At 44.0% G+C, this 15,622-nt stretch overlaps 2 non-coding genes across 2 annotated transcripts; one reads left to right on the top strand and one right to left on the bottom strand.

The window, feature by feature from the left end:
* Positions 1 to 447: 447 nt before the first annotated feature.
* Positions 448 to 589, bottom strand: LOC148631123 (U4 spliceosomal RNA). Its single transcript, XR_015934906.1, has one exon. It is a non-coding gene; the product is annotated as a U4 spliceosomal RNA (small nuclear RNA).
* Positions 590 to 2,832: 2,243 nt separating this feature from the next.
* Positions 2,833 to 2,904, top strand: trnag-ucc (transfer RNA glycine (anticodon UCC)). Its single transcript has one exon. It is a non-coding gene; the product is annotated as a tRNA-Gly (tRNA).
* Positions 2,905 to 15,622: the final 12,718 nt, after the last annotated feature.

Consider the following 15,622-nt stretch of genomic DNA (forward strand, 5'->3'; position numbering starts at 1 on the left):
TTACTGTATGTATCGTGTGTGCTGCAACTAGGAGTATACGGCACTCTGCACAGTGTACGAAGTAAATTATTTTCGCAGTAATTAATTTATTATATTTACTATATTTATTATACACATGTAAATTAATTGCTGCGAAAATAATTTACTTCGTACACTGTGCAGAGTGCCGTATACTCCTAGTTGCGGCACACACGATACATACAGTAAAAAGCCTCAGGCACTGTGTTAGATGTGTTTTCGACGTTATATATGCGTTTGTTAATGTCGTCAATTTTACGGTTGCAATTCGACGTTGATTATACGTCGAGGCAACGTATATATACGTATAGCCGTAATTTCGCCGTAAATATACGTATATTCGACGAATCAATGCCCACTGGGAACAAGCTCGCTTCTTTCTACCATGATGTCACCATGACCAAATCTGTCTTTAAACACCTTGCTCAGTCTCTAACGAGACTGTCAAAAATAGCTTTCGCTGATTGTATTGCAAACCGGCGGAAGCGGGGTATTGGGAAAAGTTTTCAACTAGCAATAATCCCGCCTCAGCTAAACCTCACAGGCTACGATACTGCCACTGCGCAAAGCTGACGGTTGCCAGGCAACCACGGGGATCCTATGGAAATCGTTATCAATCGTCTCATGGCATGTCGTTGCTGTAACGCTTCATATTTGTCGTCTTCTTCTAGCTTGAGGTTTTGAAGAATTTCATGACAGACAAGGGCTCCGTTGGGAACAAAGAAACCCGTTGATTCTTTTCAGCAGCAGAAATACAACCCTTTAAATACAAGATGACAGAACAATGACGAAGGGCATGCCGGGAGGAACTCATGCACTACAGAGGAAAGGGGGTGGGCACGTACAGTTCACATTCAAGCCACAAGTACTCTTCTCGGATGTTGCACAAACAAATCCTAACGTCTTGAAAGCATTGCGGCATGTTTGTGTCCCACTTCCCGTGGCTGCAGGATGACTGACACGAACGGACAAACACAATCTGTGGCGTTTAGCGTGACGTAGTCTTGCAGGCATCGTGCTGTCTCACTGCAATACTATACCGCTGGAGGAAACAGTCCATCTGGCCATGAAACTCATTTGAACGTCTAGCTACAGCAACTAACAATATCATGATTTATTCAGGATGTGTGGAATCAGCACGTCCCGGAGACAGCTTCCGAAATCTTGAGCATTCTCTGGTGGTAGGGGCGTTCAAGATGGCGCTCAGGTGGGAGGTAAAGTTTAGTGGTTGAGGATTTTTTTTGAGTTTTTCATGACCTGAATGTTAATTTTTGCTTTTTTTGACTACAGAAAAATAAGGACTTAACACTACTTGTTTAAACTTCAGTTATAATTGAAAGAAAAAAAAACGATTTTTTTTAGGTTTAAGAATTTCGATATGAGTAACACTGGGAAAAGAAAAGAGAGTGCTGGGTCTTCGAAGGAGAACTCTAAGATACCTCAATCGTATATGTATAGCACTACAAGAAAATTGATGGCAACTAAAGGGAAAAGTGAAGCAGCTGGAGGGGACGTGGAAAGAGTGCTGGAGATGCGCTCGTACGCGAGCGCTCGCAGCCCAAGTGAGACTCAGCTGCCAGAGGAAGAGCCGGAGTCCCTGCCCAGCACACCTGTGAAAACCCCGGCAGCCAAGAGAGGAAGGGGCGACCTGACGCTGGAGGAGCTCCAGACCAACATCTTCAACATGATGGCACAGAGCATGGGTGAGCTGAAGGAAATGACTTGATCTAATACAGTCGCAATCGAAAGTCTTAAAAAGTCCATGGACTGTGTGTTTAAAGAGGTTGAAGACTTAAAGAGTGAAGTAAAAGTTCTTAAACAAGTAAATACCAAACAAGAAAAGCATATTAAAGAACTTGAATTGAAAGTGAACGATGTAGATAGATACCGTCGATGATGGAATTTAAAATTATTTGGAGTTAAAGAGGAACGTGATAAGGACCTTGTTGCAACAGTGAAGGGTATCTGTAAAAGGACCTGCCGGACCAGGAGGACGTAATATCGGCCATTGACTTTGTTCACAAGCTCGGGAGAGCGAACATGTCTGGGCAAGTGCGCCCCAGATCGATTATAATACAGTTCACCAAGAGGACGGCGAGGGACATGCTGTGGCGAGCGGCGAGGGGGAATGAGTATTTGAATGGGAACAAACTGAGGTTTGCAGAGGACCTGTCTGCTGCGGACAGGAGTACCAGGAACCAGCTGTGGCCCCAGGTTGAAGCTGCCAGAAGAGAGGGGAGGAGAGCCTACTTTGTGGGAGCGAGGGCCTTTGTGGACGGGAAGGAGATTTGCTCCCAGTGACTGCTCAGTTAATGATTATGTTTGGTTTTATTTGTTATACCAGTATATACTAGTGTTTCTTTAGTGTTAGTTTGGAATGGTGTAGTTAAGTGTTAAGGACTGTTATAGTTCTGGTTCTTTGAAAAACTCAATAGTTTAGACAGTCTTAGAGTTAGTTATTTGCTTTTGTGTATGTCTTTTTCATGAATGCCAGAGGTACTCGAAATGTTGTTAAAAGAAAAACTGTGTGCTGAGTTTTATTTTTTACAGGAAACGCATGCATGTTGAAACTAAAGTTTATAAATAATTGAGAAATATTAAAGCAAGGAAAATATGATACGTGTAAAATATACAATTTGATCACATAATTACTTAATTACCTCTGGTAGTTAAATGCTTTTTTCTGCTGCGTTTTTTTTCTCTTGTACATGACTCTGATCCTCTTGTTGTATTTGTATTTGTAAATTCTGTTTAATAAAAATTTTTTTAAAAAAAGCATTCTCTGGTGGTGTCCTGCAGGCTTCCTGTGGGCATGTGTTGGTGGTATAGTGGTGAGCATAGCTGCCTTCCAAGCAGTTGACCCGGGTTCGATTCCCGGCCAACGCAGTGGTTAATGTTTTCAAATGCTATCATGAGCCTTGGATTGTGACTAGCAAAGCGAAGCCTTTTGAAAGAGCTAAAGCACTGAAAAACGGAATTGAGGGAGAATCTTACAGGGGATTCTGAGTGGTGTCTGCATACACGCAGTCCGATATGGGTGCTGAAAGCTTGAGCTACTCTCAATGTCATGCTGGCTTTCCCCGGAGTAAATCTGTTACATTGAAAGAATGCTTCTCGCAGGTTCAAAAAGGGACCCTTGTTAATTGGAGAAATCAATGATTTCAAATGAATTCTGTATGCGTTAAAAGACAGCTATACACAGAAAACATGCAGGACACTGCTCATGAGTGTGGAGTTCAGCCGAAACACAGTGCGTTTTTTCAAGCCATCTGACAAAGCCCGCCCACTGAAAACTGCAGCAGATCGTGTAAAGACGTTCAACTTTGTAACTACTGCACGCACAGGAAGCAGAATAAATTCCTCTTTTCAAACTGTCAAAGGTTTGCTTTACAAACACCGCAGGACATCGCACAATCTCTTTTGAACAGGGACAAACGATTTCTTATGGGGCGCAGTAAGTACTGTTACTGTCACTGCTCGATACCGACGTTGGCCTACTATACCATGTTCAGCCACCGCTAGAAAATGTACGGCTCTAGCACCGGAGCAAGCAACAGGAGGGCCGACGTCAAACAGGCACATGTGTCGGACATGGAGAGCGACGAGAATGAGATTTGAACCCATGACTGCAGAGCACAATGTATTAGCAGTCCATCACCTTAACCACTCAGCCACCTTGTCGACGAAACTGGGCTGTCCGGACATGGGTTGGCGCGCTCCAGATGATCTTTTTCTTTTTTTTCCCTCGTACTCGAGGGTCATTTTCCTGTTCCACATGTGATTTCAACATTTTCCTTGGGAGATGTCAAGCCAGCAAGCCACTGCTGTGGTTCAGTGGCCAGTGTGGAGTTCAGTGGCCCTGTTGTACACAGAAAGCACATTGAGCTCCTTGGACATGAAAAGTTCCAGATAAGAGCCATTTGTCATCCTTTCTCTTGGTGTCGATGTTGCTATTGTATGTAAAGGTGGCAACTTGCTCAGCAAGCAGGCGGAGCACACACCGAATGCAGATGTGTCTGAGTGGTGTGTCCAAGTGGCTGCAAAAGGACAGCACTCCTGGGGCGCCGTGGCTTAGTTGGTTAAAGTGCCTGCCTAGTAAATAGAAGACCCTGGGTTCGAATCCCAGCGGTGCCTTCTTTGTTGTGTCTTCTCGAACAGAACTGGTCCTTACAGACAACCGCCTACGGCTAGACTTAATTAAATGCAAGTATTCATTTCCTGTCTTTAACGCGACTTGTTTTTCTTAAAATGGATGCAACTTGCAAAACATGAAATACAAGCCTTGCTAATCAGCGCTAGCGGCTGGCAAAAAAAAAAGAAGTCAGCAATGTTTTTTTCTTTAACCTTAACCCTGCTAATGGAGAAGAGTTAAACGACCGAGTCTATGCAGCTTAAACGATGCGCAAGTCGGGTTCTTAGCTGAAAGGGTGGTAAATCACACTCACCCCAGTCCTTAATCTTTTAAAGAGGATACAAAATTGAACCTAGTCGCCACATCACATACATCCTGTTCAATGATAAAAAGGTAACATCTATCCTCGCTCCAGAGTAAATCTCACATTGAGGGCATCTTTTTTTTCACTTTACCGTGAGTCGGGCTCGGCTGCACAGAGGAGAGAGCAGACCAATGAGGTCACAGGGACAGGGGAGTCACACGCTGGCGGTTTGAATACGCGGAAGATCACTGAGGGATCCACAGTATGTGGACCCTCCGTTCGCCATCAGTCCGCACTCTGGACTCTGAATCCTGCCATCCGAGTTAAGATCTCAGCGGAACCTGAGGTGCAGTTCCTTCTTAAAACGTAATCTGGTGAGCATTTCTAGAATCGCACTTGTATAGATGCAGCCTTTAATGTGTTGCTAGGTTAAAATTGATGACTTCTTGTATTTCAGTAGGCAACTGCCCTCTTGATTTTGGATTTAATCTCTTTATTACAGGGGCGCTTTTATGAAGACAGAGTCATGTTCAGGTACTTTGTTTGATGGAGGAAGCTTATTTCGGACTCTGTGATCTGCTCACCTGGAAAGGTCTGCTGTACTACTACAAGAGAGAAGTAGAGTCTGGAAGAAGGGACAATTTTATGATGCTTTGGAAGATAATGTTTTTTTTTTCTTATACTGAAAATGAAAAGTAGTTGTTTCTATATGGACTCAGTCTTTGGAATTTGTATATTTATATATTTCAGTGAACCCTCAGCCATTCCTTCTGTATTGTAATTCAATTTCTCTTTTAAAATTCCTTCCCCACTTCTAGGACCTGCAGTTGCTGAACTCCACAATGGCTTCTATTGGAAAGTCTGTGACTGAGACCAAGTAAGTGTTCACTTTTTTATGAAACCATTATTTATTTTGGAGCAATGAGCAATTCTTATATAAATGCAATAAAATCATTATGCTCAAACTATGAGAGAGAATTTTAAGGATAATTTAAGAAATCAGTCTTAGCTTGTTTCTATACACAGATGGTATTATTTATTTTCAAAGGAAACCCGCGAGGATTCCCCTGGTGTGCAAGATGTGCCTGAATACTTTTGATCAGCTTCCTGCTCACTTCAAGAGAGCGTGTATGAAGCATGCCACGGCAGAAGAGATCGGGATGGCCTCTCAACAGACGAGGGAGGACATGATGAATCACCTGAAGAACGGGGTCATTGTGGATTACCACAGAATAGAGATCAAAGGACACTTTGTGGGCTTGAAATACAAAGAAAATCTTGTTCTATGGTACAAGATAAATACAAAACTTAAGCTTTTATTTTAATCAGATTTATTTATAAAGCATAAGCAATCATTTATTACATTAATATATGTGAAAATAACATTTTAGTATCATACATTTAGTATATTTAGTTCCTAATGCTGAAAGAAATGATCATAGAACATGACATCTAACCTTACCTGCGGTGTTTTTAATCCCTATTGCTCAATGCACGGTGAAAGCATTGCATACATATGTCTGACAATGAGGAATGGGCCCCTGAGACAGTCATTTGCCTGTTTCACAAATGATCGTATTTTACTAGAGATTCTGTTTGGGATTCAGATGTGCATTCTGACAGCAATCCCTTTCAATAAATGATACGTTCTGGATGAGGTCAAAGGTGTTGGAACACTGTATTTAGGATGTGTTTGCAGTGATTGTGTGTCTTCTGCTTCAACGCAGTGATATATAGACGTGCTCCTGTAATTTATTGGTACAAGCCCAGGGCAGTGAGCAGTCTGAGGATTTATTTCCAGACGGCATAGAGCAGTGAAGCAGTGAAGTAGTGCAACACACTGGATCATTATATTGTTAGAATCTATTCTACTTAAATTATTACATTATACACAATTTGAGTTCATTTTAAAAAGTAAAAGGTAATGAAAGGAATGCATTTTCGTAAGAAAGATAATACCGATATGCATGTGATAATCTTCCTTATATCATGTAGTGCGTCATTTGGACACTTTGTGGGATTGAAATACAAAGAAAACCATGTTATATGGTACAAGATAAATACAAAACTTAAGCTTTTATTTTAATTAGATTTGTTTATAAAGCATAAGCAATCATTTATTACATCGCTTCTTGAATTAAATCTTTTGACAAGAGGTAAGACTTCTATTTTACATTTAAACCCATGTTTAGCTGTATTTTTTAGATTTAACTGAACCAATTTCTGTGTGTGATAATGTCCTTGAATTCTGACAACATCACACTAAATTACATGATATAAAACAGCTAATGTTTCTAGAGATAAAGTTTCTGGGATGCTTCTAATTACTTTTTATTACCAGGGACAGTTTAATTCACCTTGTACAGTACTGAAAGACCAAGATGCTTTTTTCTAAAGTTATTTAACATTTTATAGAACTTTGTCTACTATGGCAACATGATGAGCTTGGTGAAACTTGGAAAAATACTGCTTGGACACTTATCTTAAGATAAAGATAGGATAAAGGTTTATCTTTTGCACCTACCTGACCCCCAGGGAAGGCCAATGCTTTCTAAGTTGATGGTTCCCTACAGTAGACTGTACCTTATCTTCAAAGGTAATGTATATTGACCCAAATCAGTTTTGGACTCCAATCTACTGACGAAATGGAGCCTATCCTTTTTTCAGGATTTTAGCATCATACGTTTGGTATATTTAGTCCCTAATGATGAAAGAAATGATCATAGAACATTTGGACACTTTGTGGGCTTGAAATACAAAGAAAATCATGTTCTATGGTACAAGATAAATACAAAACTTAAGCTTTTATTTTAATTAGATTTATTTATAAAGCATAAGCAATCATTTATTACATTAATATATGTGTGTAGCGGCGAGGCTTATTAATAAGGCAGAATTAAGTGTTCTGAGCCTTTCCAAATGAGGCCCCATTTCTCTGTTCATCTCTGTGGTGCAGCCACAGAGAGACTATTCATGCAGGGTGATTTAAGGTCCTAGGACAGCTCCCAAAGGGGGATGCACTTAGCTAAGCCTTTCTATCATGATCAATGGTCATCCATTGGCGCCTATCTGTCTAGGGAGTGCCAGTTGGACATCTGGACTGCATTACTAAGTGTCAGGACTAAGTGACTCATATCTCACCTTGATCAATCAATCAGGGACTGGTAGGGCCGAGTAACCCACGTGGGACTCTGATGCCCATGGAACTTTCAGCCAATCAATGAGCTGAAGTTCCTCCAGGTAAAAACAGGCAACACAGAGAGCCTGTGAGATTCAGTAAGATTCAGAAGGGAGGATTCAGAGGATTCTGTGGACAATTCTAAAGGGAATTCAAAGGAGAATTCCAGGGCAGGACGGCCCAGGAGCAGAAGGCTCCCAAGGGCAGGACATTCTCGCAGCGCGCCTCCTGACCATCCTGAGACTCAGCCCGGACAACCACGGAACGGCCAGTGTGTCCGAGTGCCAGAACTTTCCTTTGTTCTAAGAGTCTAGAGCGGAGGTTGCCAGAGAATAACCAGAGGATCCACCCGAGGTTAGCACCAGCAGCAGGCCTCGTGAACAGGTCGGAACTGTGGACAGCTGAATCACTATTCAGAACTAGCTCTTCATCAGAAACGAACCGGTCCTCTTCCTGACTTGCTCGGACCCACAGTCATCTTTTCTCCTGTGCACAAACTTTGCTAGTTAAAGCCAACACTAACTAGCCGGTCAGTGAGCATCAGCAGCGCAGCGTCGCAAGCCGCACAGCACAGCCTGGCACGGAGCCAGAGAGCGCGGATTGGACAGCAACAGCCTGCAACTGTTTCTTTGTACCCGCAGGAAGATCTGAATCCCCAAAGATTGGATGAGTATTCAACTTCAATGCATTACAGCTCGAGAATTCAATTGTTATCCCAACCAGTTGATATCAATTTAATTCCTAAGAGTTATGTACTTGTTTGAGTATCTAATGTAGAAGTTATAACCAAGTTCATTAACGAAACGGTCTTAATGAATGATATACTGAACGTATGTCCTCTTGATATGTGTAACACTTCGTAACTGACTGAATATATATCTTTTGTATTCTGATAACCCTCTTGATAAGATCTGTTAGGTTTACATGCATATTTTATGTATTAATAAATGTATCCTCGTGTATTAGTACCTGTGTGTGCGCGTTGTTTGAGTTATGTCGCATGGTTTGATTCTAAAGCCATCAAAAGAATCAACTTTGTGATTTACTGCTACAATTAATAATTGTCTCAGTAAATGCCCAAACCCTACAGAACTGGTGCCTTCAGAGAGCCACTACATTTAATTTTGCTATGGCAACATTACATATTTGGCGTCCCTGAGCCGGTTTTCTTACATTATTTGGCGTCCCTGGGTGGGCGTGGCAAGACTGAAATGAGTCAACCAAGCGGAATAATTCAATATAAAACGCCGCGGGTTTCATACACAACAATACGGTGTGCTGAAAGCCGAAAGAAAAAAAAGTTCCCCTTGCTCTTTAAGCAGTGCTTGATTGTTTTGTGATCTTTTGCGATCTACCGGGTTGATTGCATACTTGATCTTGTGGTTTTCATGGTAAAACTGTGATTTCGTACTTAAAAGTAATACTCTTTAAGTTTAACGATGGTTGCTAAAAGGTCTGAATTCGAGTCGCTATTAAGCACTCTCTCTAGCAGCGACAGGTCTGACCACGATCTCTTCCATATCTCCGTCAGCGGAGAAGCTAGAAGGATAAATCTCCATTCTCTGAGAGAGCTAGCGAAGGACATAGAGAGATTTGACCCCGCAGTGTCAAAGAATAATATCGAGAGTTATATTCAGGACCTCAGGTATACCCTGCAGTATCTGCCAAACGCCACAGAACAGGAGAAAGTGTTTCTGGTCAGGAAAACTACCAGCAGAGCTGTACATGAGTGGATGGCTAGGCAGATGAAAGAAGTCTGTAATGATTTTGAGCAGCTTTGTCAAGCACTTATCGAAGAATACAGTGCGTTTATTGACCCGACTGCTGCGATAGCCGCCGCTCTTAACATTAAGCACAAGAGAGCAGAGTCCCCTCGCGAATATTACGAGAGACTTAGACGAACTTATTTTGCAGGGCGAAATGATGAGGGTTGCGAAGAGAACACACATTTCAAGGGTTTATTCATTGCGAATCTCCACCCGTCAGTCAGAAAGATGATCTTAATGCATACAGATGCACAGACCATGAAAATGACTGATATTAAGAGATTCGTGCAGAAAGCCTGGGAGTATGATGTCCAAAGTCGCTCTGAGCAAAAACCTGTTAAAGTGACTGTGTTTGCCGTCAGAGCCAGCAGGGTTAATTCCCCCCTGCTCGAAGGAGCACAGGCTCCTGAGCTGGCTAAGCCCCGTTCCAAAGCATGCACACAGGACCACACCCAGCGTCCTAAGTGCCATGAGAACACCGGGGGAGGGAAAGGGCTAGATAAAGCTGAACAAAAGGATTCAGTAGCCACCCGCCTAGCCAGGCTTGAACAAGCTTTATTAGGACAGGGACAACCGCTCCCCAAGGCTGCCGGAAGCGTGAATGAGCTGATACTCTCCACTGGAGGAGGCGGAGACCCGCCCCCTCTCCCTCCCTCAGTCTATCTGATTGAGCAGAAGGGTTCCTGCCTGGATGAATTCAGCCACTCCCAAGTGAGTGCTGACTCCACCCCTGAAGTCACAGAGCAGGCAGTAAAACACAGAGGAAAAGCAAGAAGGTTTTACCTCAAGGCTGCCATGGGAGATGTCTTACACTGTGAGACACTGATTGACACTGAGGTTGAAAGGTGTTTGATGTCACACGGCAAGCTCAAACGGGTTGAAAAAGAAAAGGGCATGCGACTCAGAGAGGAACCTTTGGTGGATCACCAGAAAGGCAAAGTGTGGAAACAGGTCAAGGCTCCTAAGCCTTCTGTACAGAAGGAAAGGGGGGCCAAGAGGCAGACTGTGCTCACACAGTGCCCACCGAACACAGAAGCCTATGTGGAGATTCCTTCTGTTCCCTCTGGACAAGAAATAAAAATATTTCCTTGTTCCCCGGATATACAGGGAAGTCGTGTCCCGGCCAAGGTCCCAACAGCCTCCATGCCACAGGAGCGGTGCTCCAAGCAGCCGCCTGATCCACCAGGTAAAGCACACACCTTTTACATCCCTAAAGAGGAGCAGATCTCCCCACCTGGCGATGAAAAGGAGCTTTCCCTGTGCACCCTGGCACCCAAGAGGGGTCAGGAACACCACCCTGCAGTGGTGGAAGGGATCCAGATGGCAGGAGAGCAGGTTGGTGATGTAGCCCTCACCCTTAGCCCTGAGAGGTCCTCTATTAGTAAGGATCTGCTTGAGCAGCTGTCACAGGGCCACCGCCAGGTGCCCCTGGTGCAACATTCACAGGTTAGACAGGAGGTCCAGCTGGACGCTGAGACTACTGCGCTGTGGACACACCTGATCCCAGATGCCGATTCCCTCTGCTGTGACCCAGGGAACCTGCAGTCAGGTAACATTATTTCTCACAACTACCAGGTAGTGAGTGAGACTGACCTGATTGTTCCTGCCTCAACGGCAGGGTTGCCAACACACCCAGTCCCCCAGAAGGGACAGGGAATGAAAGCCGAGCCGGTTTTCTTACAGCCACCAGCTCAGTCTGTCAGTCTGAGTCTGACCAACAGTGGTTCAGCCAGACTGGAGCTGGATGGTCAAGTCACCCGCCTGCCAGTGCAGGACATCGCAAAGAGGGGTGTCAGAATCCCCGCCTGCACTGACATGGGCCTGGTGAGTGATAGTAAGTTCAAAGACAGTGAACTAGCTATCCCAGTGCTGGGGCAGCTCCCTGAACCCCTAGCAAGGGAAGGGGGGAGCGAGCAGGTGTCCTACACCCACGCCCAGCGAACGATTGTAAACATGCCGATAGAGGGATTCCTCAATCAGGAAGTGTGCAGGGTGGACCTGAACAGTGAGAATGGGGTAACAATCCCAGATCACTCAGGTGCTCCAGATGACCACTCAGCCGAGGGTCAGGCATGCTCTACCGCTGCACCACCCCCTGCAGGGTTCCTAGAGCACAGGCATGAACAAATCGAAAAAGCAGATGCCCTGGAAAAGGAGGAGCAGCATCAGCAGCTGCGTCAGATCTCCCCATATTTCCAGGATGTTGGTGCCCAAGATGCCACAGGGCATACTGAGAAAGACACCATGTACACGCTGCGCCAGCTTAGAAAGGCGACAGTCACTCAGAAGGAGATGACTGGGATCAGCCACCCGAAAAGACTTTTGGGAGGACTGATTGCTGCCGCCACTGTTGCACGTTTGCTTTTTTCTGGTAGGTTTGTGTGCTACTGGCACTCTCACCCTGACTGCCCCAAGAAGGCAGGGGTCAGAGATGCCGGAGGGTAGTGACAGACTGTATCGACAGCAGCAAAAGTTGGAAAGCTTAGGGAAAACCCTACAGGCAATTTCCTATGCAACAGGGTTAAACCTTATTCCCCAACCAGTGGACATGATTGTTGGTGTTATACAGTGGGTTTATGCTTGTGTGCAACAGGCCAGAATGTTGACACAAGACCTATTAAGGGAGCTTAGTGCCACTGTAGCTAGTCTAACCACGGCACGATTCCCAACCCACTTGATTCCACTCTTCTCAGTAGAGGAGTATGTGACATTAACCCCATCGCTCATAGCTCACCCAGAAGGCAATCCAAGATTGAATTTGGTTCCAAATCTTGAGATGGGTATGGCTACCAAAGCTATCCATTGGCTGTGTCTAAACGATTCACCAATGAAGGGTGTAAAGCTACTAACGAGCAGAGGGAGGTTAATGAACCCCATGAAGAGCAGGTAGGAAGTAAATGGCTGGTCAGCACACCACATTTAACTGACACTATGACTTGTGACAGGCATGATACAGCTACCACAATGCAGCTACCTAATCAAACAGTTTTCCTGCAAGTTCCCGAGGAGGCCATAGTACAGCATGGTAACTTAACACTGTACGGTCTGGAACCAGACAACATAAGACCAAACTTGAGGTCATGGATGCCTTCAGGTGCCACACTATTGAATTGGATAGAAATCCAAGAAACAGTAAGCCCTGAAGAGGTACAGGTAGTTAGTTTGCTTTAATGGAACAAACCTCCAAACCACCCAAGCAGATACCCAACACAGGTGTTGTGGTTTATCGCGGGGCTGGGAACAGGAACTGTTGTTATTGTAACACTGCTGCTGGGAAGCTGGATCATGACTGACAGTGTACTCTGAATGCTGTACTCTTGCATCAAAATGTAATCTGGGTAGCATGAATGAGTCAAAGGTAGCATGTCAAAAGAAAGGAAGTGATTTCTCCCCAAATATGTACTACAGAGGTATCAGATATTGACAGTGAACTTCCTGATGTGTAATTCCTAGACTTAGATAATGTCTCCAACCGTGTTTATACATACTCCAGATGTTATTCATCCTGTTTGTATCCAACGCTGGTTCCGGTATGAATTCTCGAGGAGTAATGTGGACATTTAAGATTAATGTTCTAATGGCAAGGGACATCACTTAACTCTGTTTTGTTTTGAAGGCAACAACGCCTCAGGACCTCATGACCTTCAAAAAGGGGGGATATGTAGCGGCGAGGCTTATTAATAAGGCAGAATTAAGTGTTCTGAGCCTTCCCAAATGAGGCCCCATTTCTCTGTTCATCTCTGTGGTGCAGCCACAGAGAAACTGTTCTGCAGGGTGATTTAAGGTCCTAGGACAGCTCCCAAAGGGGGATGCACTTAGCTAAGCCTGGCTATCATGATCAATGGTCATCCATTGGCGCCTATCTGTCTAGGGAGTGCCAGTTGGACATCTGGACTGCATTACTAAGTGTCAGGACTAAGTGACTCATATCTCACCTTGATCAATCAATCAGGGACTGGTAGGGCCGAGTAACCCACGTGGGACTCTGATGCCCATGGAACTTTCAGCCAATCAATGAGCTGAAGTTCCTCCAGGTAAAAACAGGCAACACAGAGAGCCTGTGAGATTCAGTAAGATTCAGAAGGGAGGATTCAGAGGATTCTGTGGACAATTCTAAAGGGAATTCAAAGGAGAATTCCAGGGCAGGACGGCCCAGGAGCAGAAGGCTCCCAAGGGCAGGACATTCTCGCAGCGCGCCTCCTGACCATCCTGAGACTCAGCCCGGACAACCACGGAACGGCCAGTGTGTACGAGTGCCAGAACTTTCCTTTGTTCTAAGAGTCTAGAGCGGAGGTTGCCAGAGAATAACCAGAGGATCCACCCGAGGTTAGCACCAGCAGCAGGCCTTGTGAACAGGTCGGAACTGTGGACAGCTGAATCACTATTCAGAACTAGCTCTTCATCAGAAACGAACCGGTCCTCTTCCTGACTTGCTGGGACCCACAGTCATCTTTTCTCCTGTGCACAAACTTTGCTAGTTAAAGCCCACAGTGAGCATCAGCAGCGCAGCGTCGCAAGCCGCACAGCACAGCCTGGCACGGAGCCAGAGAGCGCGGATTGGACAGCAACAGCCTGCAACTGTTTCTTTGTGCCCGCAGGAAGATCTGAATCCCCAAAGATTGGATGAGTATTCAACTTCAATGCATTACAGCTCGAGAATTCAATTGTTATCCCAACCAGTTGATATCAATTTAATTCCTAAGAGTTATGTACTTGTTTGAGTATCTAATGTAGAAGTTATAACCAAGTTCATTAACGAAACGGTCTTAATGAATGATATACTGAACGTATGTCCTCTTGATATGTGTAACACTTCGTAACTGACTGAATATATATCTTTTGTATTCTGATAACCCTCTTGATAAGATCTGTTAGGTTTACATGCATATTTTATGTATTAATAAATGTATCCTCGTGTATTAGTACCTGTGTGTGCGCGTTGTTTGAGTTATGTCACATGGTTGGATTCTAAAGCTATCAAAAGAATCAACTTTGTGATTTACTGCTACAATTAATAATTGTCTCAGTAAATGCCCAAACCCTACAGAACTGGTGCCTTCAGAGAGCCACTACATTTAATTTTGCTATGGCAACATTACATATTTGGCGTCCCTGAGCCGGTTTTCTTACATGTGAAAATAACATTTTAGCATCATATTATTACATACAGGTCTCTAGCTTCAACACAGTGATATATATATATATACTCAGTGATTTATTGGTACATGCCCAGGTCAATAATCAGAATGAGGATTTATTTCCAGACGGGCTACAGGTAGTGTTGTGAAATACTTCAACACACTGGATCGCAGATTTAGACCCCCTGCACTCTTACTCCTTAAAAGACAAAGAAATGAAGATATGTAGCAATTACATTGCAGCAGGGCTGACAGTGACTTAATGCTTATACTAGTGGACTTCTGGTACCTTTAGGGTACGGTGTTCCCTGAAGGGCTCTCAAACCCCGCATTTCAGATGCCTAGCTGTTTCGCTGATGTGTTGCACCTCAGAATCACTTTTAAACCTTACCTCTGGTATCTTTAATCCCTATTGCTCAACGCATGGTGAAAGTATTGCATAAATGTGTCTGAAAATGAGCAATGGGCACCTGAGAGACTCATTTGCCTGTTTCACAAATGATCATATTTGACTAGAGATTCTGTTTGGGATTCAGTTGTGCATTCTGACAGCAATCGCTTTCAAAAAACGATACATTCTGGATGAGGTCAAGGTGCAGTAACACTGTATTTAGGATGTGTTTGCACTTATTTTGTGTCTCTAGCTTCAACACAGCGATATATGTATATGCTCACTGATTTTTTGGTACATGCCCAGGGCAATAATCATTATGAGGATTTATTTCCATATGTGCTAGAGGTAGTGTTGTGAAATTCTTCAACACACTGGATCGCAGGTTTAAACCCCCTGCACTCTTACTCCTTAAATACCAACAAATGCAGATATGTAGCAATCATATTGTAGCGGACACTCATTTGCCTGTTTCACAAATGATCATATTTTACTAGAGATTCTGTTTGGGATACGGATGTGCATTCTGACAACAATCTCTTTCAAAAAATGATTTTACCTTATCGCAGCTTTGCCCTTCTTGCCTCTTTGGAAAATATCTCCATCTTGTGGTCGTTGTTGGTAATGTCTAGACAATATCTCCATCTTGTGGTCGTTGTTGGTAATGTCTAGACAACATCTCCATCTTGTGGTCG

The sequence above is a fragment of the Lepisosteus platostomus genome, unplaced genomic scaffold (genome assembly GCF_059453375.1).
Source record: "Lepisosteus platostomus isolate fLepPlt1 unplaced genomic scaffold, fLepPlt1.hap1 Scaffold_80_H1, whole genome shotgun sequence".
NCBI lineage: Eukaryota > Metazoa > Chordata > Actinopteri > Semionotiformes > Lepisosteidae > Lepisosteus > Lepisosteus platostomus.